The 19,136-nt window shown below is 51.6% G+C and overlaps 1 protein-coding gene and 1 long non-coding RNA gene across 4 annotated transcripts in view; one reads left to right on the plus strand and one right to left on the minus strand.

Moving 5' to 3' along the window:
- Window positions 1-19,136, plus strand: part of KAZN (kazrin, periplakin interacting protein) — a 1,028,312-nt gene that overhangs the window by 855,549 nt on the left and 153,627 nt on the right. The gene's annotated exons all lie outside the window — the stretch shown is intronic.
- On the minus strand, window positions 353-17,592 carry LOC309842158. Its single transcript, XR_014299530.1, has 2 exons — window positions 17,283-17,592; window positions 353-756 (listed from the first exon to the last, which is right to left on the minus strand). It is a non-coding gene; the product is annotated as an uncharacterized lncRNA (long non-coding RNA).

The raw sequence follows: 19,136 nt of genomic DNA on the forward strand, positions 1-19,136 counted from the left end.
TTGTCTCTCTGTCATTTCTGATGACTCCGTATCTGGATGCCCTCCCTGCACCCTCATTATGGCCGCAGAGTCCTCTGTCTTTTAGACGCATCTCTCTCTCTCTCCCCTCCCATGTTCACTCACTTGCATGCTCTCTCTCTCTCTCTCTCTTCCCACTCCCACCCCATATCCTACAACCCCTGGATTGTTTGACAGCTAGCTTCCCCCATGACGTCTCCAACATCCTCCCCTCCGCTGACAGCCCACAGGAGTCCACTTGCAGGCTTTTCCTATAGGCTTTGTGAACAACAGAGTAGAAAGGGAGGTGGCTGAAGGTTGCAGGGAACCCCCAGGATGTGTCTCCAAACCAGGCTTTCTTTTTTTTTTGTTTTGTTTAGGATTTTATTTATTTGTCAGAGAGAGAGAGAAAGAGAGCGAGTACATAGGCAGGGAGAACAGCTGGCAGAGAGAGGGCACAATCCCAGGATGCTGGGATCATGACCTGAGCTGAAGGCAGATGCGTAACCGACTGAGCAACCCAGGCGTCCCTCCAAAGCAGGCTTTTGAACTGCCCTTGGTCTCTGCATCATCGCCCATCATCCGCGTCCATGTTGAAGCTTAGATTTGTCTGGTCTCCTCAGGCGTCAGTAGATGAACCGAGGAAGCTCCCTGCCATCGGACAGTGGGGTCTCCTGCAGTCCCGGCCATCTGATGGTCAGGGCCCAGAGCCAAACCATCTGACTCATCTTGTATCCCCGACACCCACACAGAAGGTTCCTGGAAGGAAGAAAGGGAGGGAGGGAGGAAGAGGAAGGAAGGAATCATCGATCTGCCAAGATCACCCCTCATTCGTGCGTCTTTTCCGTGAGTATTTACGAACATCTACTTCGTGCCAGACACTGTATTAGGTGCTAGGAGGTAATAATGAACAAAGTTAGACTTACTCCCTACCTTGTGAGGCTGACGGTCTACAGGAGGAAATCACCATAAGCAAATAAGCCTTTAAAAAAAAAAAATAGCGGGAAATGGTCCCCATGACAAGAGCTACACAGGGAGGTTAGAGACCTTTAGATCCGGTGGGAGAATGGGTTGGGGCTTTCCTGTGGAAGCAAAGCCCTCACTGGGCACGGGAGGGTACAGAGCACTTCCAAAGACCTCCCGCCCCCCCTTCCTCCCTTCCCCTAACTTCCTCTGGCCCCACTCCACACCCACCAGCCCTTTCCCTACGGAGACAGCTGCGGCGGGCGGGGAAAAGACAGAATTGGAAGAACTCTTTCTGACCGCATTGCCCTTGGAGGTTTTTAAGCCACTCGGGCCAAAGACCCCTGCACCTAGAGGCCAGAGAGGGTCGGAGCTACAAGTGGGGGCAGAATTGACCCGTCCCCTCGATGCCTACGTTCAAGGTGCCAGAGTTGTCTGAGAAGTCCCTTTCCCAAGGGAGGCACCCTCGGAATGGAAAAATCTCGCCAAAGCTTGGGAGCAGACAGCCTTGCTTACTGAGGTGTCTCAAAAGTTGTGCAAATGGCAGGCTCATTTTTAGCTGAAAAGAAGACACATCTGAAATATTGATGAGGCAGCCGGAGCCCAGCTCCAGCCCCAGCTCTGAAGGGAGGTGCTAAATAGTTGATGAAGACGGTAATTAATCAGCAGGTCTGGTTTCAAGCTAACTGCTCCCCGCGCACCCTTCTCTGACCCGCCAGAGCACAGGGGCCGCCCCTCGGAGCATCAGCAGGGCGTGAGGCAAATCGTAAACTTCCTGCCTTCCCTCTCCCCTGTCTCTCCCTCCCTGGCCCACAGCCTTCACGGAGGCCCCACCTGCGACAGCTTCGGTCACTGGCTCGGCAGACACTGGTTCCTCTTCTCAGGAATGCTTTATCTTCCTCTGTCACCTGAGCCACGGCCACTCCCAGACTTGCCTCTTACCCTCTACGGGACTCCAGGAAAGTTTCGTAATCGCTTTGTGCCTCAGTTTACTCATTTGTGAAATGGGGAAGTTTTCACAGTCACCACTGTGCATCAGACCGATGCATCAGTGGCATCAGGGCGTAGAGCACTGCATGGAGCTTACTACTGCTGTGATGTGCCCTTCCCAGCCCAGCTCCCGTGTCACCTCCTGAGCCTCCTTGGCCTCCCAGATGTCCCACTGCAGCCTGCACTTACATAACTGCACTGTCTCTTACTTGCTGCTGTGTGGTCCTTCCTAGACTCTGAGCTTCTCAAAGGCAGGGATGACACCGTTCCTCTCTGTTTTCCCAGTGGATAGAATGGAGTACACAGTAGGTGCTGCATAAATGAATGAGTGAATGGATCTGTGCACAAATGTCTCCAGGGTCTGAGAAATATTCCACGCCTGTAACTTGGGCTGAAGAGGGTAACTCTGGCCCCGTTGTCCATCCAAGCGTCCCCACTCAGCAGAGCGGAGGCCGCCCTCTGCTCCAGGGCGCCTTTCCCACTACGCACAGAGTCTAGGCCGGTAAGTGCCAGGAGGCAGCCCACTCCACGTTGGAAAGGGAGTCTCCCCTCCTTCCAGAGTAGGGTTCTGTGAGCTGTCCCTATGGCATGCGCCCTTTCTCCTTCCTCTCCCTACCGCACTGGTGGCCTCTGCCATCATCCGGTCCTTTTCTTCCTGCACCGAGACAGTGGGCAGCCCCGGAATCTCAGCAGTCTCAGAGCTGTCTTTGGTTTTTTCCAGCGTTGGTCCCCACACCCCCACCCCCAGTTTTCCCTGCCATGCCTTGCATGCTGGGCACACGCTCCAGGCTCCAGGCAGCTCCACAGCCAGGAAGCGCAGCCTGCCCTTGGTTAGGATAAGCAACTCGCTTTTCTTGGCTGGGTCTGGAGCTGTCGCAGCCTAATTAGCAAAGCCGCCAGATCAGCAGGCCCTCTCATTAACACTGATCCCAACCCCGTGGCAGCTGCTGAAGCCCCCCCAGTCCATCCCTCAGCAGTCTCCCTCTGGGGCACCCCAGGGTGACAGCCAAGAAGGGCCATGCCATGTCCTTGTCACCAGCTGATGCATAACCCAGCCAGGGGCTCGTCTTCCTGGGGGGCGGGGCTTTGGCTGGGAGGGGGGCTCCCAAAGTTCATCACGGGCGTAGGGTCCCAAGTCTTTCCAGCCCTTCATTACACAGTAACTGTGTGCCAAGTGCTCCAAGACCGGAGCATCAGAAAGCTGTCCTTTCCCGCGTCCGGGCCACCCTGCTTTCTGGCCCAGACCACTGCCACAGCCCCTGTCACAGTCAGCCCTGGGAGTCTAGTTAGGTCAGCTCAGGCCACCACGAGCCAGAGAATAAGAGAAAGTAAAAGGGTAAAAGAGGGGCAGCTGCTTAGGTTTATACAGTCTGAAGGGCTTCTCAGAGGAGGTAGCATTTGACCTAAGACTTGAATGACAAGAAAATGTTGGCCTGGCAATGACCCGGAGGGAGGGTATTCAGGAGAAGGGACAGTAAGTGCAAATGAGAAGGAAGCCAGCTTCTTTCTACAAGAGGAAGGAGGCCAGCATTCAAGGAGCGTGGTAAGGCATTGGGGTGCTGAGTAACGAGACAAGAGGGAAGAAATAATAGGGTGAATGAGTGAGTGAGTGAGTGAATGAGTGAATGACTGAGTGAATGAGAGAGTGAGTGAATGAGTGAGTGAGTGAGTGAATGAGTGAATGAATGAGTGAGTGAATGAGAGAGTGAGTGAGTGAGTGAATGAGTGAGTGAATGAGTGAGTGAGTGAATGAGTGAGTGAATGAATGAGTGAATGAGTGAGTGAATGAATGAGTGAATGAGAGAGTGAATGAGTGCGTGAATGACTGAGTGAATGACTGAGTGAATGAGAGAGTGAATGAGTGAGTGAATGACTGAGTGAATGAGAGAGTGAGTGAATGAATGAATGAATGAGTGAATGAATGAGTGAATGACTGAGTGAATGAGAGAGTGAGTGAATGAGTGAGTGAATGAGAGAGTGAATGAGTGAGTGAATGACTGAGTGAATGAGAGAGTGAGTGAATGAGTGAGTGAATGAATGAGTGAATGAGTGAGTGAGTGAGTGAGTGAGCACGTGCTGTCAGCCTGGAAAGCTGGGAAGACCACTGGGATCTGGGGTAGTCGGGGAAGCTTTCCAGAAGACACGGGACTTTGCTTTCACTCCTCGGTCACAGAAACAGATCTTGTGCTTTGGGAGAGAAAGGGGAGACCCTCGGAGGGGAGCAGATGGCTTCAGACTCCACGTTGCTCACCCACACCAGAACCCTCCACTGTTATGTCACAGGTCACAGCTAATGGCCACGTGCCAAGGACCTGACATACCGAAATTTCTGACCAGCACAACAACCCTACCATGGGATAGTCTATTTATCTCCATTTTTTAAAAGAATTTATTTATTAGAGAGAGAGCAAGCACAAGCAGGGGGCGCAGCAGAGGGCATGGGGGAAGCAGACTCCCTGCTGGGCAGGGAGCCCGAGCAGGGACCAATCCCAGGATCCCGAGACCATGACCTGAGTCGAAGGCAAATGCTCAACTGACTGAGCCACCCAGGCGCCCTAGTTGTCTCCATTTTACACTGAAGAAACTGAGGCACAGAAAGGTGAAATCAGATGACGGAGGCGTGGTGAGCCCAGGTGGTCTGAGCCCATGTACGGCCCGTTATGATGGAGTTTGCCTTTGTACTTAATTACAGAGCCAAGGGACCCACGGTGCTGCATGACCAGCAGCCCAAAAGAGCCACACATGTGTCCCTGGGAAAAACTTGTTCCTAGGCGCTCAGAAGCTCTTACCCCCAACGCCCACTGTTTGGGAGCCCCAAGTGGCTCTCCGGAGTGCAATTCTGAAGTAGAAGTAGAAGGCACAGATGTCACTCATTTTGTCCACATGGTGTGCAAACCTCCTTTCTCTGCTTGAAGAAGCCCCAAGTGCTTTAAGAAAGATTCCGCTCCCCTCCATGCAGTGGAAAGCACTGGCCACTTGCCTTCCCAGCCTCCCTTGCAGCTCAGGATTTCCTATGTGACCTAGTTTCCACCAAACAGATGCAACTCACCCTTAGAACCGGAAGCCAGTGACCCAAAGAGGCAAGAAATGCAAATTTTTCGGTTCAGTTTTCCCAAGATTGTAGCGGCAGCACCCATGGGGCCATCATGGATAGTGGCAGTAGGCAAGAAAGACTGTCTGTGCCCAGCAGTGGAGCCTGGCCAGCTTGATTTGGGCCATTAATCCTGCTTTGGCAGGCTCCAAGTTTGTCTCTCCCACCCTCCGGGAGATGTGCGAGCTGACCAGACAAGCCCGCTTTTTCGCTGGATTCGCCATAACCAGTTTCTGTTGCTTGCATCCAAGAGCTCTAACTGGTGCACTGTCGTTAGGTTGCATCGGGTCAGCCAAGAACGGAATTCTGGGAGTGGGAGGCAAACTAGGACTGTACCAAGCAGCTCCAGGGATGGCCTCAATACTCCCAGAGCTGGGACACAGAGCATCTCATTTCTGAGGCCAAGAGGGGGACTTTGGGAGGCACTCCTGAGTATCTGAGATGCTCAGCTTCCTGTGCCCCACCCGATTTTCTGGTGATCCAGATTCTAGACAGAGAAAAGCAACAACCTAACCTTGAACACTACATGGTGTGGTGGGAAAATAAAGGTTTACAAAGAGGCATGGGTTTGGGTCTTGGCCAGTCCCCTTACTGGCACTCCCATAACCCCTCTGGGCCTCTGCTTCCTCATACATAAAAGAGGGCTTAGCAGTTTCAGTGCTTCCCTTTGTACGAACTCAACATCCCAGTCCGACTGGCATAAAAAATAAAGATGTTTATTAAGTCATGACACTGCCCTTGAAGATGTAGGTCAACTTGATCCAAAGCTCTGTCTCCGTTCTTGGTGATTTCTCTTGGCTCTGCCCTTCTCTGGGTTCAGTTCCCTGCTCAGCTGGATGTCAGCCAGCTGCTGAAGTTCTAATGCCACATCTGCTCACAGTAACATCAGAGAAAGGTAAGGCATTGCTCCTGTCATCCACAGAATCAGGGCCAACATCCCTGTCCCTGCACAGCAAACCGGTCCGCCCCTCTCATTGGGCCAAGCTGGGTCATGTGCCCATTCTCCATCCTATAGCTGTCACAAGGGAGGACCACATGCTGATTGGCTTAGGCCTGAACTCCCGAACCAATCACTGGCCAGAGTTAGCAGAATATCACGATGGGCTCAGCAGGCGGTTCTCAGACTTTGATTCTCGGAACCCGAAGGACACATTTAAAACTTAGGGAGGTCTCTTACAAGCTATTGTTTTTATGGCTTCTGTTTATCCATGTTAGCATTTAGAAATTAAAACTGAAAAAGATTAAATATTTATTCATTTAAAAAATAACAGTAAACAGGGGCGCCTGGATGGCTCAGACCTTAAGCATCTGCCTTAAGCTCAGGCCATGACCCCAGGATCCTGGGATAGAGTCCCACGTGGGGCTCTCTGCTCCACCAGAAGCCCGCTTCTCCCTCTCCCACTCCCCCTGCTTGTGTTCCCTCTCTTGCTGTCTCTCTCTCTCTGTCAAATAAATAAATAAAATCTTTTTTAAAAAATTACATGTGTTTATACAAATAACATCTTTTATGAATAATAACTATACTTTCCAAAGCAAAAAAAAAAAAAAACTTACTGATACAAGCGGCATTATTTTACACTCTTGCAAATTCTCTTTACTACCTGGCTCCACAGAAGACAGCAGGTTTCTCCCACCTGCTTCTGCACTCAGGCTGTTGCAATAGTGTGTTGTGTGGGCTGTAGTTTATGAAGACAGTCCGGCCCTGTGCAGATATGGGGTTTGGGAAATGGAGGCCTCACGGACTTCTGGGAAGGGCCTCAGGGAGCCCGGCAGTCCTCAGAAGGCGCTGTGACAACCACTTGCTTCCGCCAACCAGTGCTCATCTCCAGAGCTGGCCAGGGTCAGATCCTACAAGCTGCAAGTCACCTTCACCTTGGGGAATGCACAGGTGTTAAGAAGACCCCCAAGAAGACCCCCAGTCTATGGAGACGATAATCGCTCCCAACACCATCGGGTTGTTAAGAGAGAATTAAGGGAGCTGATACATGTAAAGCACTTGACCCAGGGCTTGATAAATGGTGCCCAGGAGTGAGGTGGGACTTCAGGTGAGCACAGGTGAAAGCAAGAATCCGTTACTCAGATGAACACCTCTCAGTCCCCTTCCCCAGGGTCCTCCCCCCCTACACGTTCCATTAGTCCACTTTTGCTACACCTCCGAAAGCAAAGGTATACCGTGATCATTGCTACAGAAAGGAAAATGGCGTTGTCATTTCACAGAGGAGAGGAATCCGTTGAAGGCATCGAACTCAAACAGTTGAATTTCCCTGAGCAGAATGAGAGGCAGGAGCCAGAGTCGGCACAAGCTGGGGGGAGCCTCAGATCTGCTGACGGTCCCTCACAAGGGCAGAACTGGGCCCTTTCTCAGGAGTGCCCGCGCAGCTACAGTCAGCTGCAGTCCAGGGTCCGGAAGCCAAAGCAAAGCATCTTGTGTCAGCACTGCTCCAGCAGGTTGGAGCTGGGGACAGGAGATGGCGTCGGGAAGTCAGAGCAGGACAAGGGAGAACAGACAAGGCCTTGGTGATTTGGTAGAAGGTGCAAGGAATTTCAGGCCAAAGTCAGAACCTCTTGCTTGCAGGGAACAGCTGGAGGGAGCGTGTGCACACGCGCGCACGTGCGCACGCACACACACACACACACACACACGGAGCTGGGCAGGCAGCTTATACCACAGAGGCCCTTGCACAGAAGGGAAAAGGAAAGCGATGGTGTGACAGGCTGGCCATGACACAGCGTGCTGAATGACCCCAGTGTCAAAAGACCCAAACAGGGTAGGAACTAGAACCCCAGCCCTGAGTGCACCACGTGTCCTGACGAGTCTATGACTGTTGGTTAAGCAAATGACCCTGCATCCTGGCCCCTAAGAATCATCAAAATATCCCAGAATTTCCAATGCCTCAGCATCCTGATTGCATCTCCCAGACTCCCCCTCACTCCCAGGAGCAATGCAAAAAGCCTTCAGCTGACAATGGGTTTGATTTGGGGCTGAGAACACCTGCTTCCCTCTGAAGGCAGTGCAGACCAGGAGGTGCCGCTTCTGTCCCCAGCCCCTCACTAGGTTGACATGTCATTGACAGCTTGTCACTTTCCTTCCTGGAGACTCACGTCTCCCAGCTCTTGGTGGACAGCGTCATCAGAGCGAGCACCTGAGAATATGTGCTGATTGAGGGGCTCAGGATCCCAACCACAAGGAGCATGGAATGTTCCACTAGGTCAGGTTTGCAGGGAGACAGCTTGCTAGCTGAGGGTCAGGGCACCCGGAGACTTTGGGCAATGGCTACCGCTGGTGATGTGTCCCCTCTAGGCCCTGGTAACCCTTTCACAGAGCCCCTCGACCTCAGGGAACCTCCAGATGGATGCTGGCCTGATGTAGGTCAAAGCCTTCCAGCTGGGTTTTAGGGTACCTGCCAGTAGCTGATGCCTGGGAACTTGGGTCTGGGCCATGAGGAAGGATTTGCAGGAAAGAAGTCCTTTTCAGTCCCGGGCTCCATCTCCTTTTCCCAATGCGAGGTTGGGGAGGCGAGGAGGCAGGGAATGAAGGTTTATCAAGCACGTGCGATATGTCACGCCTCTGTTAGACTCTTGAACTACCATGACTCTCTTTCCAGAGGGTAAGCATCCGTGTCCCAAGATCTCTGAGGGGGAGGCACAGCATTCTGGCGCAGAGCATGAACACAGGCTTTACGTCTGCCTCTCCTCTGCCTCCCCGCGCCACTCCTCCCTCACCTCCTCTCTTACCTGCTTCCTTCCCCCACCCCCTCCTCCCCTCCCCCGTCCTCTTCCTCTGGGTCCCTGAAAGGTACCCAAGACTCCACAACCACTCTGCACCCTCAGGGCTTACGAGCAGCCTCTTAAGAAGCAATGTCCTCATTTCACTCTCCCTTGGTGACCCTGGACTTCCGCCCCGGCCATTCAGGGTGGCAGGTTCCAACCGCCCTCTCCCCTCTGCCAACAAAAGCAGCCATAATCCTGCCTTCCTGCCTGCCCCCTCCGGCCTCCAAAGTAATGTCTTTTTCCTCCCTCATTCTTCTTCCACTGCTCCAGGCCTGTGGCTGCTTTCAGAGCGGGCCCATGGGATTCGGGCCAAGTTTGCCAGGAGGGACCGGACGGCAGGGAGGGGGAGCCTTCTGACGCTCAGAGCACCCCTCTGGGGCTCTCAGTTGTTTGCTAGCTCCAGTGGCTGCACCCGTGAGGCCCTCGCCACATACCCCGGTGTGGGGTCTGCAAAGATGTGGTGGGCGCCGAGAGGACGGAGGCAGCTGCCTGCCCCCCAGAAAGGCTCCTTTGGGGCTGTCCTGAGCTCTGCTCTGAGCTCCCCTGGTAGAGATCCTGTACTTCGCAGATGCTCTTGGGGAGAGGGCAGAGCGCGGGCTTTGCAGTCAGCTCTGCCACTTGGCAGGAGTTGAAGCCCATCAGTGCCTCCACTTCACCATCTGCAAAATGGGTACAAGAGTAGTAACTACCATGTAGTGTCATCGGGAGGGCTGCATGCCTGGGAAGAGCTCAGGCACCGGGTCTGGCTCCTAGGGAGGGCTGAGCAGATGGGCACAGCTGCTACGGTGCTCAGTGGCTTCTTCCATTGTCTGGAAATGGGAAGTCCTAAGAAGGAGAGGGCTGCTGGCATGCTATCCCCTTACCCAGACCGCCATGATTCCAGGGTTGGACACAATGCATGTGGCCACCTGGGTGGCTCAGTTGGTTTAGCATCTGCCTTTGGCTCAGGTCATGATCCCAGGGTCCTGGGATCGAGTTCCGCATCGGGCTCCTGCTCAGTGGGGAGTCTGTTTTTCCCTCCACCCCTCCCCACTGCTCATGCTATCTCTCTCATGCTCTCTTTCTCTATCAAATAAATAACTAAATAAAATATTTAAAACAAAACAAAACAAAACAATGCCCTCTAGGATGTGCTGCGCAAACTGTCCATAGATTTATGATGAGCCTCTGCTGCGTGCCAGACCCTGTTCGAAGGGCCAGGATTCAGTGGTGATGAGACACAGATGGCCTGTGTCCTCAAAGGACTTATTTTATGGTAGAGAAAGACAATCAATGAGCATTGAACAAATGATCTTGAGATGCATACGTGCTATGAGAAAAAGAAAGTGTGGTAGTTTGGGGCCAAACTGAAGGGAGGGGCTGCTTCAGGTAGGGAGGGGGGCCAGCCCCCCTAGAGAGCTGGCATCTGACTGAGGCCTGAATGGGGAGAAGGACCTGGGCGTAGAAGCACTCTGAGCAGGAGCAGCAGCATGTGTCAAGGCCCTGAGGTCGGAAGCAGCTTGATTTACAAGAGAATGAGGCCTGTGGAAATTAGTGAATGAAGTCAAAGTGGGGAAGGATGGGGCTTGGGAGGTACCAGGCAGGGGATAGACCATGCCATTTGTGCCACAGTCGGGATTTCAGAGTTTGTCCAGAGGACAACCAGAAGGCAGTGGAGAGTTCTAGGCAGGAGGTCACATGGTCTGATGGGCTCTAAGTCTGGCTTTTGGGTGGAGTCTGGATAGAAAAGGAGCAAGACGGGAAAAAAAGGGGAAAAAATTAAAAGAAAGAAAGAAAAGGAGCAAGATGATGGCAGGGAGAGGGAGGCTACCAAGAGGCCATTGCCATGGTACCTGAGAGAGGGGGCGGTGGATCGGCCCAGGACGGCAGCAGATGGCAGGGTAAGAAGCCCTTGGATTCAAGATACATTTGGAGGTGAAGCCAGGAGGACCGGCTAATCGGTGGCTCCATCCAGGTCACAAGAACAGCCACCGTGGGAGAAGCTCCCGGGCAGCCCAGTGTCCAAGATCAAGGCTCAAAGGACTGTTAAAGCTGTGTCCCCGTACCTGCCTCTCTGGGGTGACAAGGATTCAGCCTGTCTGGTTTCATCAAAGCTGAGAATCAGCACCGATATATTCAAGGGGATGACAATGACACCCTGAGTGATGGGGACGTGGCCCTGAACCAGGAATCCCCCCTCCTTGAGGTGCTGAGAGGGTCTCCAGTGGTGGCAGTGTCTCTCCACCGATGAAACCGATGAAGACAATTTACACAGGTGCAGAGCACAGGCATACAGCAAGGCACTCATCGGCTGAGCTGGTTAGGGACGCAGGGCCCCAGCCAAGCGTGGAGCACCTGGAAAGCCTGTCCTAACAGACTTAGATGCCCCTAACATCACTGCCTACTCGAGGAAGCTGTGGGCAAGCAAGGGCTGAGCGCCTGCTTTGATGGACATAAGTCTCTATCCGCTAGGAAACCCAAGGTCCGGAGAACTGCAATTTTTATCTTCCACGTTATTTCCAAGGGGATCCGAATATGCAGCTAAAGCCGGAAAATACAGGTTCTTTGAAAAGCCAGGCTTATAGACATTCCGGAAAATGGCATCAAGCCCAGGTTAATGCAGCGAGAAAGTTCTTACAGAAAACTCAGTGAGAGGAGGGGGGCAGCCAGCGCGCCCACCCATGGGGAATGAAGGGCGCGGGCAGGTCCGTCTGGGAACGCGAAGTGTCCGTTCATTGTTGGTTTGGAAATCAAAGCGATTATCCTCATAAACTCATACGTTATAAATAATCCCTATTTGCTCCTTTCCTCCCCTCTCCTCTTTTTCCTACTGTGGTTTCTCAGGTCACCTGCTAGGATGGCAGGTATAGGAGATACAAGGAAAAGAAAAAAAATAAATACATGCTAATAACCGCTCCACGTTTGTGATCTCAAACACGGGATCCATACCAAGCTTTGCAAGGAAAGAGGCCAGGAAGTTAAGTTTTGTTTGGTGGCCCTGGGGATGCTTGGGCATTGACTACCAGGCAGATTTCCTTTTTGTCCAGCCCTTCAGGCCTTGGCAGGTGGCGGGCGGGGGTGGGGGGAAGGGGTACCCCTTCTCTCCGCCAGGGGGGCTCCTCTTCTCTTTGTCCGGGGCAGTGGGGGGGGGCTCCTCTTTCAGCTAAGGAGGGGGGCAGACTTCGCCTGGGCCCTTGGGGAGCCACAGAGGTCAGGACTGCTCTTCCCCGGCGCACTTCCCAGATGGGCAGAGGGAGGATGAAAGTGGAAGGCTGGGTCCTGCTTTGCTGTCCTTTGTGGCTAAAGATAGAGATGTACCAGGGTGACGTGTGAATCTATTTGCTGGGCTGAGAAACAAGCTCACTGCCCTCTCCACCATCCCTCGGTACAGGCTTGGTAAAAAGTTGCTTTTTGAAAGTAGATTGGAAACATTGCACTGGAAACAGAATGTAAGTTAAAAAATCATGATTCCATGTATCTGCTATTAAGAGGTAACATTTGTTGATGCTTACCCTGTGGCGGGTGCCATGCAAAGTGCTTTATAGGTGCTTAACCCAATGAGGGAGGCAGCATTATTGTTCCATTTTACAGATGGGGAAACTAAAGTCCTGGGGTGTTAAGCAATCTGCTGGAGGTCGTACAGGTAGGGCAGCATTCTTGTTGTAATCTCCCCATCTTTTCCAGCACCTGGCAGCCTGTGAATGCATATGCTAGTGGAGGGCTGGTGGGTCGACTGGTTGGTTAGTTGGATGATGAGCTCATTGGACCGATAGGGACTTAATGATGGTCGCTGCGATGCAGAGTTCCAGCTGGGGAGTCAGCTTTGCAACCCGGTTCCAAAAACAAGGGCCGCGTGGACGTGGGTTTGCAGGATTCGGGAAGTCCACGCCCACCTCAGGCAACAGCACCGACGGGTCTGTGTGCTGCGTGTCAGATTCCCTGCTGGAGAAGCTGTTGCTGGGGACTCTGCAGATGCAAATGAAGTTGTTTCCCACCCAGCCTGAGATGTGTCCATCCTCCTGCCGGTGCCACTGTCTCCAAAGCTGGCTGCTCCCCATGGGGCAGAAAACGCACTTTGAGCAGAATAACCCCTCTGGCTCATCTTGCAGCCACCTGCAAAATGGGATCACGTAGCAAGGCCCCCGCACTGCAGCTAGAATGGTCCCACGGGCCTACGTCCAGGAAATCCTCCAAGGGTTTGCTAACCAAATATTAACAGTAAGGATAAACCAAATACTTCATGCAAATGCTTAATAAGAAAACGACACACCACATGAATCCAGCTTGCCGTTTACTACCAGGGGAACGTGGATATGAACAGTGGACAATTTAACAGTTTAACGGAATATGACTGCCCTCAAAGTATACAGGAGTTCCCCCCCCCCCTCTTTCTTATTCTCTCTTCCCTGAGCAGGCTGACTTTCCTAATTGCTTTGCTCAAAGTGAATGCTAAAATTTGTTTTCATTCCGTGACTCAGTTGGCAGTTGGTGGGGGGAGGGACAGGAGTGGGACACTCAGGCACATGCCACGTAGTAAAGGAAAGTTAGCTTTAGAAGTGAGTGGTGAGGGATGCCTGGGTGGCTCAGTTGGTTGGACGACTGCCTTCGGCTCAGGTCATGATCCTGGAGTCCCGGGATCGAGTCCCGCATCGGGCTCCCAGCTCCATGGGGAGTCTGCTTCTCTCTCTGACCTTCTCCTCCTTCATGCTCTCTCTCACTGTCTCTCAAGTAAATAAATAAAAATCTTTATAAAAAAAAAAAAAAAAAAGAAGTGAGTGGTGAAAGGCGCCTGGGTGGCTCAGTGGCTTAAAGCCTCTGCCTTTGGCTCAGGTCATGATCTCAGGGTCCTGGGATCGAGCCCCGCATCTGGCTCTCTGCACCGCAGGGGAGCCTGCTTCCTCCTCTCTCTCTACCTGCCTCTCTGCCTACTTGTGATCTCTGTCTGTCAAATAAATAAATAAAATCTGTTTTTTTTTTTAAAAAAAGGGGGAGCTGCGAATAAAAACAGAGATGTGGACCAACAGAACAGAATTGAGAGCCCAGAAATAAACCCATGCATATATGGTTAACTAATATTTGACAAGGGAGTCAAGGATACTCAATGGGGAATGATAGTCATCTTTGATAAATGATATTGGAAAAAGTAGATATCCACATGGAAAAAAGAGACACTGGACTCCTATCTTAACACCACTAACAAAAATTAACTCAAAATGGGTTAAGGATGCAAATAAAAGACCCAAGATCATAAAACCCATAAAACATAGGGGGGGATGCCCCGTGATGTTGGTCTTGGAGATGATTTTTTGAGTATGACACCAAAAGCATGAGTAAGAAAAGCAAAAATCAACACATGGGGCTAAATCGAACTGAACTAAAATGCTTCTATACAGCAAAAGAAATAGCCAACAAAATGCAAAGGCAACCTACAGAGTGGGAGAAAATATTTGCAAACCGTGTAGTGGATCAGAGGCTAAGATCCAAAATATGTAAGGAACTCAGATAATTCAATATTAAAAAAATACATTTTAGAAATGGGCAGAGGAACTGAATAGACATTTCTCTAAAGAAGACATACGAATGACCAAATACATGAGGATTTGCTCAGCATCATCATCATCAGGGAAATGAGTATCAACAGCACAGTGAGACGTGACTTCACACTTGGGAGAATGGTTGGAATCAAAAGACTAGAAATAACAAGCGTTGGTGAGGATGTGGGGAGAAGCGAGTCCTCACACACTGCCTGGTGAGAATGCAAACTGGTGCTGCCAAACAGCACGGAGGGCCCTCAAAAAAATTTAACATAGAATTACCCTATGGTCCAGCAATCGCATTTCTGGGTTTTTATCGAAATGCTGAATATCGAAATAACGAAAACACTCACTCAGAAAGAGACCAGCACACCCCTATTCATTGCGTCATGATTTGCAAGAACCAAGATGTGAAAACAACCTAAATGTTCATCAGCAGTTGAGTAAATAAGAAAAATGTCACACACACACACAGACAGACAGACACAAACACACACACCCCGTGGAATATTACACAGCCATAAAAAATAAGGAAATTCTGACATTTACCACAACATGGATGAAACTGGAGGACATTATGCTAAAGGAAATAAACCTTCAGAGAAAGACAAATACCATCTGGTATCACTCATATGGAGAACCTAAAAAAAAAAGTCAGACTCACAGAAATCGAGCATAGAATGGTGGACCCAAAGGCTGAGGTGTGGAGGAAATGGGGAGCTTTTCCAATTACGTTTTAAAATTTTTTAAAGATTTTATTTATTTATTTGATAAAGAGAGAGAGACCCAGCGAGAGAGGGAACACAAGCAGGAGGAGTGGGAGAGGGAGAAGCAGGCTTCCCACTGAGCAGGGAGCCCGATACGGGGCTCGATCCCAGGACCCTGAGATCATGACCTGAGCTGAAGGCAGCCACTTAATTACTGAGCCACCCAGGCGCCCCTATAAACTTCCAATTATAAGAGGGATAAGCCCTGAGGACTTCATGCGCAGCATGATGGCGGTCATTAACAGTATCGTATTCTGTCCGTGAAGTTGCTGAGTGAGTAGATTCCCGCTGCTTTCACCACCACCACCACCACAAAACGGTAATTAAGTGAAGGATATGTTAGCTGACCTTAGCGTGGTAAACATTTCACATTATATACATGTATCAAATCACCACATGGTACGGCTTAACTTCACTTGGTGCTATAGGTGAATTTCATCTCAGTAAAGCTAGGGGTTGGGGGAGAAAGAATTGAGTTAATGGCATGGCTTCTGACCTGGGGGAGGTAGCCTCATGCCCCCCAGGGGACCCAAATTCATTGTAGGATCCGGCTCTCTTGACCTCTGTCCCATAAGATGAAAATGTTTAAATGGGCATGCTTCTGGTTTTTTTCAGGATCGCAGAACAGAACTGATTTTTTTTTTTTTTAAGCGCAAATGATCAGTTGAAACAGACAAGTTAATCCTTAAAATTAAAAATCATTGTTTCGGTCTTACTAGTGATCTCCTATTTTCCTAGAGGACAAGCTGGCAACCCTAAATGGGGGTTAGGGGGCAGTGGAATCATCCCAGGCTGACCTTGGTTACAGAGTCACTGGCTCTGCCTCCCTCTTTGGAAGATCTGGGAGGAGGGAGCATCTCCAAAGCCGAGTGTTGTCGGTCAGATTGAAGTCTTCAGCTTGGCAGTCTCCCTAATGATGGGTCAGCACTCTTCCTCCCCTTGTCCCCCAGTGCTGGGATTTATCAAGGCCCAGATGAGAAAATGAGTCCGTGCCCCTGGAGGGCATCCTGTCCATGGAGGAAGAACAGCCTCTAGGAAATGCCCTAAGACTTTTCTGCTCAGAGGATGGCGCTTAACAGCGTGTGGTCCCTGGACTGACAGCATATGCATCTCCTGGAGCTTGCTAGAAAAGCAGAGCCTCAGGAACCCCCCCACCCCGAATCTGCCTTTTAACAAGATCCCCAGGAGATGCATATGCCCAGTACAGAATGAGAAGTGCTGTGGAATGATTCCCTCATACCCTAAGAGGGTCAACTGTGTTGGAAAAAATGCACTGGGGGGCGCCTGGGTGGCTCAGTGGGTTAAAGCCTCTGCCTTCGGCTCAGGTCATGATCCCAGGGTCGTGAGATTGAGCCCCGCATCGGGCTCTCTGCTCGGCAGGGAGCCTGCTTCCTCCTCTCTCTCTGCCTGCATCTCTGCCTACTTGTGATCTCTCTCTGTCAAATAGATAAATAAAATCTTTAAAAAAAAAAATGCACTGGGTACAAAAAAGAAGGCATGAGGGGTGCCTGGGTGGCTCAGTCAGTTAGTTCAGTGTCTGCCTTTGGTTCAGGGCATGGTCTCTTGGGGTCCTGGGATCGAGCCCAGCGTTGGGCTCCCTGCTTGGTGGGGAGTCTGCTTCTCCCTCTCCCTCTGCCCCTCTCCTCTGCTTGTGTCCTGTCTCTTTCTCTCTTTCAAAAAAAAAAAAAAATCTTAAAAAAAAGAAGAAGGCATGGTTACTCTGCCCGGGCATGTCCCAAACCACTTCCGGAAGTGTCCTCTGAGCCAGGTTGGAAGGGATAGAAGGAAAGGGGTTCAAAGGAGGCAGAAAGAGCCAGACACTTGGCTCAGCTGTCTCTCCCCTGAAGTGGGGAGCACCATTCCTGTACCCCCATGTCTCCCCAGAACCCACGTGCCCCCTACAGAACGTCTCTGGTGCCGTTTCTACTGGAGCCGTGGACTGAACGTGGCTCCATGAACCTGGTCCAGGCTTCTGTGTGAAATGTCACAGCTGCTGCACTCTGTGCCAGCGCCGCACTGGGCACCTTCCCTGCTTATTTCATTTGTTCTTAAGGACAGCTCTCTCAGAAGATTCTAGAGAGGCAGAGTAGCAGAAGGGGTAAGAGAGCACGTCCACTGGAACCACACTGCCTAGGTTCAAATCCCACCTCACTACCTAGTAGGAGCAGCCTTAGAAAAGTTAGAGCTCACCTGCTGGCCGGTACCTTGATGTTTCCTCTTCTAGAAAGTGAAACTCGTAACAGTAGGTACTTCGTAGAATTGCTGTGAGGATCACATACATCACGTGCGCTTTGGCGCCTTGGCACCTGCTAAGTTCTCGAGGTGATGGCCGTCATTACTCTTATTCTCCCCGTTGAACAGATGAGGAGACCAAGGCTCTAAGAATTTAAAAGTAACCTCTCCGGGGTCACAGTTCTACCGCGCTGCCTTTGCAAGGATCCACCATGGGCTCTGCCCTCTGCCTCCCACTTAGCTGGACTGGGAGACTCCTTACCCTCTGCCCCTCCCATCTCCGCCAGCAGCTGGCCATCGCCTTCCAGCGAGTTCCCCTCCCTACCGGCAGAAAACATCTCATCGCAGGTTTGCGCCTCTGAGCCTGTTGCTGCCACCACACCTTTGCCTGAGCTCCTTCCTCTGCTCCCACCTCCCCCGTCTCTGCCCTTCCTCCCTGCCCCCTCCAAAACCAGGCCTAGGGAACACCTGTGCCTCTGTGGATATACCCGGCTGGAGGAGCCCCTTCCCCTGCATTCCCCTCCCTCCTTGGGGGGCCACGTCTTGCATACCTGGAAGGCTGGAATGGTGTTTTGCACACCCTCGCTTTCTCTCACTTTTCTAACAAAATGCTCGGTATGCAGCCAGTGCTTCATAAATGCATAGTGAGCAAATCCCGGGCTCTTGCTCCTTTATGGCCAGTTAGCTCCTGGTTACCAGCAAGGCTCTGGGTTGTCCATGGCCTGGCTCTCTCTCTCTCTCTCTCTCTCACTCTGCTCGACTCCTTCTAACATTCATGTGCAGCCCCTAATCACAAATGACTGTTGACAGGGGTGGCTCTCCCTCTCAGGCTCGGGTTCCTGGCCTGGGGGTTCTTGATGTCTCTTGACTCTGCTCAGGGTTTCCTGACCTCACATTTGAGGCCGAGCAATTCTTCGTGCTTCTTGTGCACTGTAGGGTGTCTAACAGCATCCCTGGTCTCTACCCACACTAGATGCTGAAAGCAGCCTTCCTCCTCCCCAGTTGTGACAACCAGAAATGTCTCCATACAAATGTCCCTTGAGGGGGGCAGTTCTGCCCCCAGGGAGAGAACCACCAGTGACCAGGATGAGAGAGGGGTGACTTGAGCACGGCAGGCAACAGAGAGGCCTGTGAAACCCCCAAGCCTGGATGTGGGGAGGTCATGCAGACAAGGAAACGTGTGATGGATTCTTGCATGACGGATGAGAGGGCGTGTACCCCGCTCCCGCCTGTCCCTGCCGGGCGCAACTGTGGTCCAGCTTTGGCCAGATCTTGAGTCTCTTCAAGAGAGACCAGAAGTCCTGTCTTTTATGTGAAATCCCCTGATTTTTAAATGTTGGCAGCTAATGTGAATTTTTTTTAAGACACTGTGGGAAAAACAAAATATGTCTGGGAGCCAAATGTGGGCTGCTGGCTGCCAGTTTGGCCAACTTTCCTGTAGACCGAGCTTCCATTCTGGAATCTTCAGGGGACTCTCACCACCCCCAAGCGCGCAGTGCCCTACTCTCTCCCCCATGGTTTGTGTCTTAGGCACCGTGCACCGCCACACGCGCTCCCTGCTGCCCACATGGGCCACTCCACCCCCCTCTGAAGTCTCGTTTCAAGAAGCTGGAAGGTTCTAGATTCCTGAGGGAGAGAGAATATGGGAAGTACTCCACAGAGAGGCTCAAGAAGCCTGAACTGTCAGCTAACTCTGGCCCCCCGTGTGCTGTGTGACCTTGGGTAATCACTCGCCACTTTCCGGGCTTCAGCTGCCTCCAATGCCCAATGTTTGCAGAATGAAGAAAGAGAAGGGGGGTTGAATGAATGCCC

This window comes from Mustela nivalis (assembly GCF_964662115.1).
Source record: "Mustela nivalis genome assembly, chromosome: 10".
In the NCBI taxonomy this organism is placed as follows: Eukaryota; Metazoa; Chordata; class Mammalia; order Carnivora; family Mustelidae; genus Mustela; species Mustela nivalis.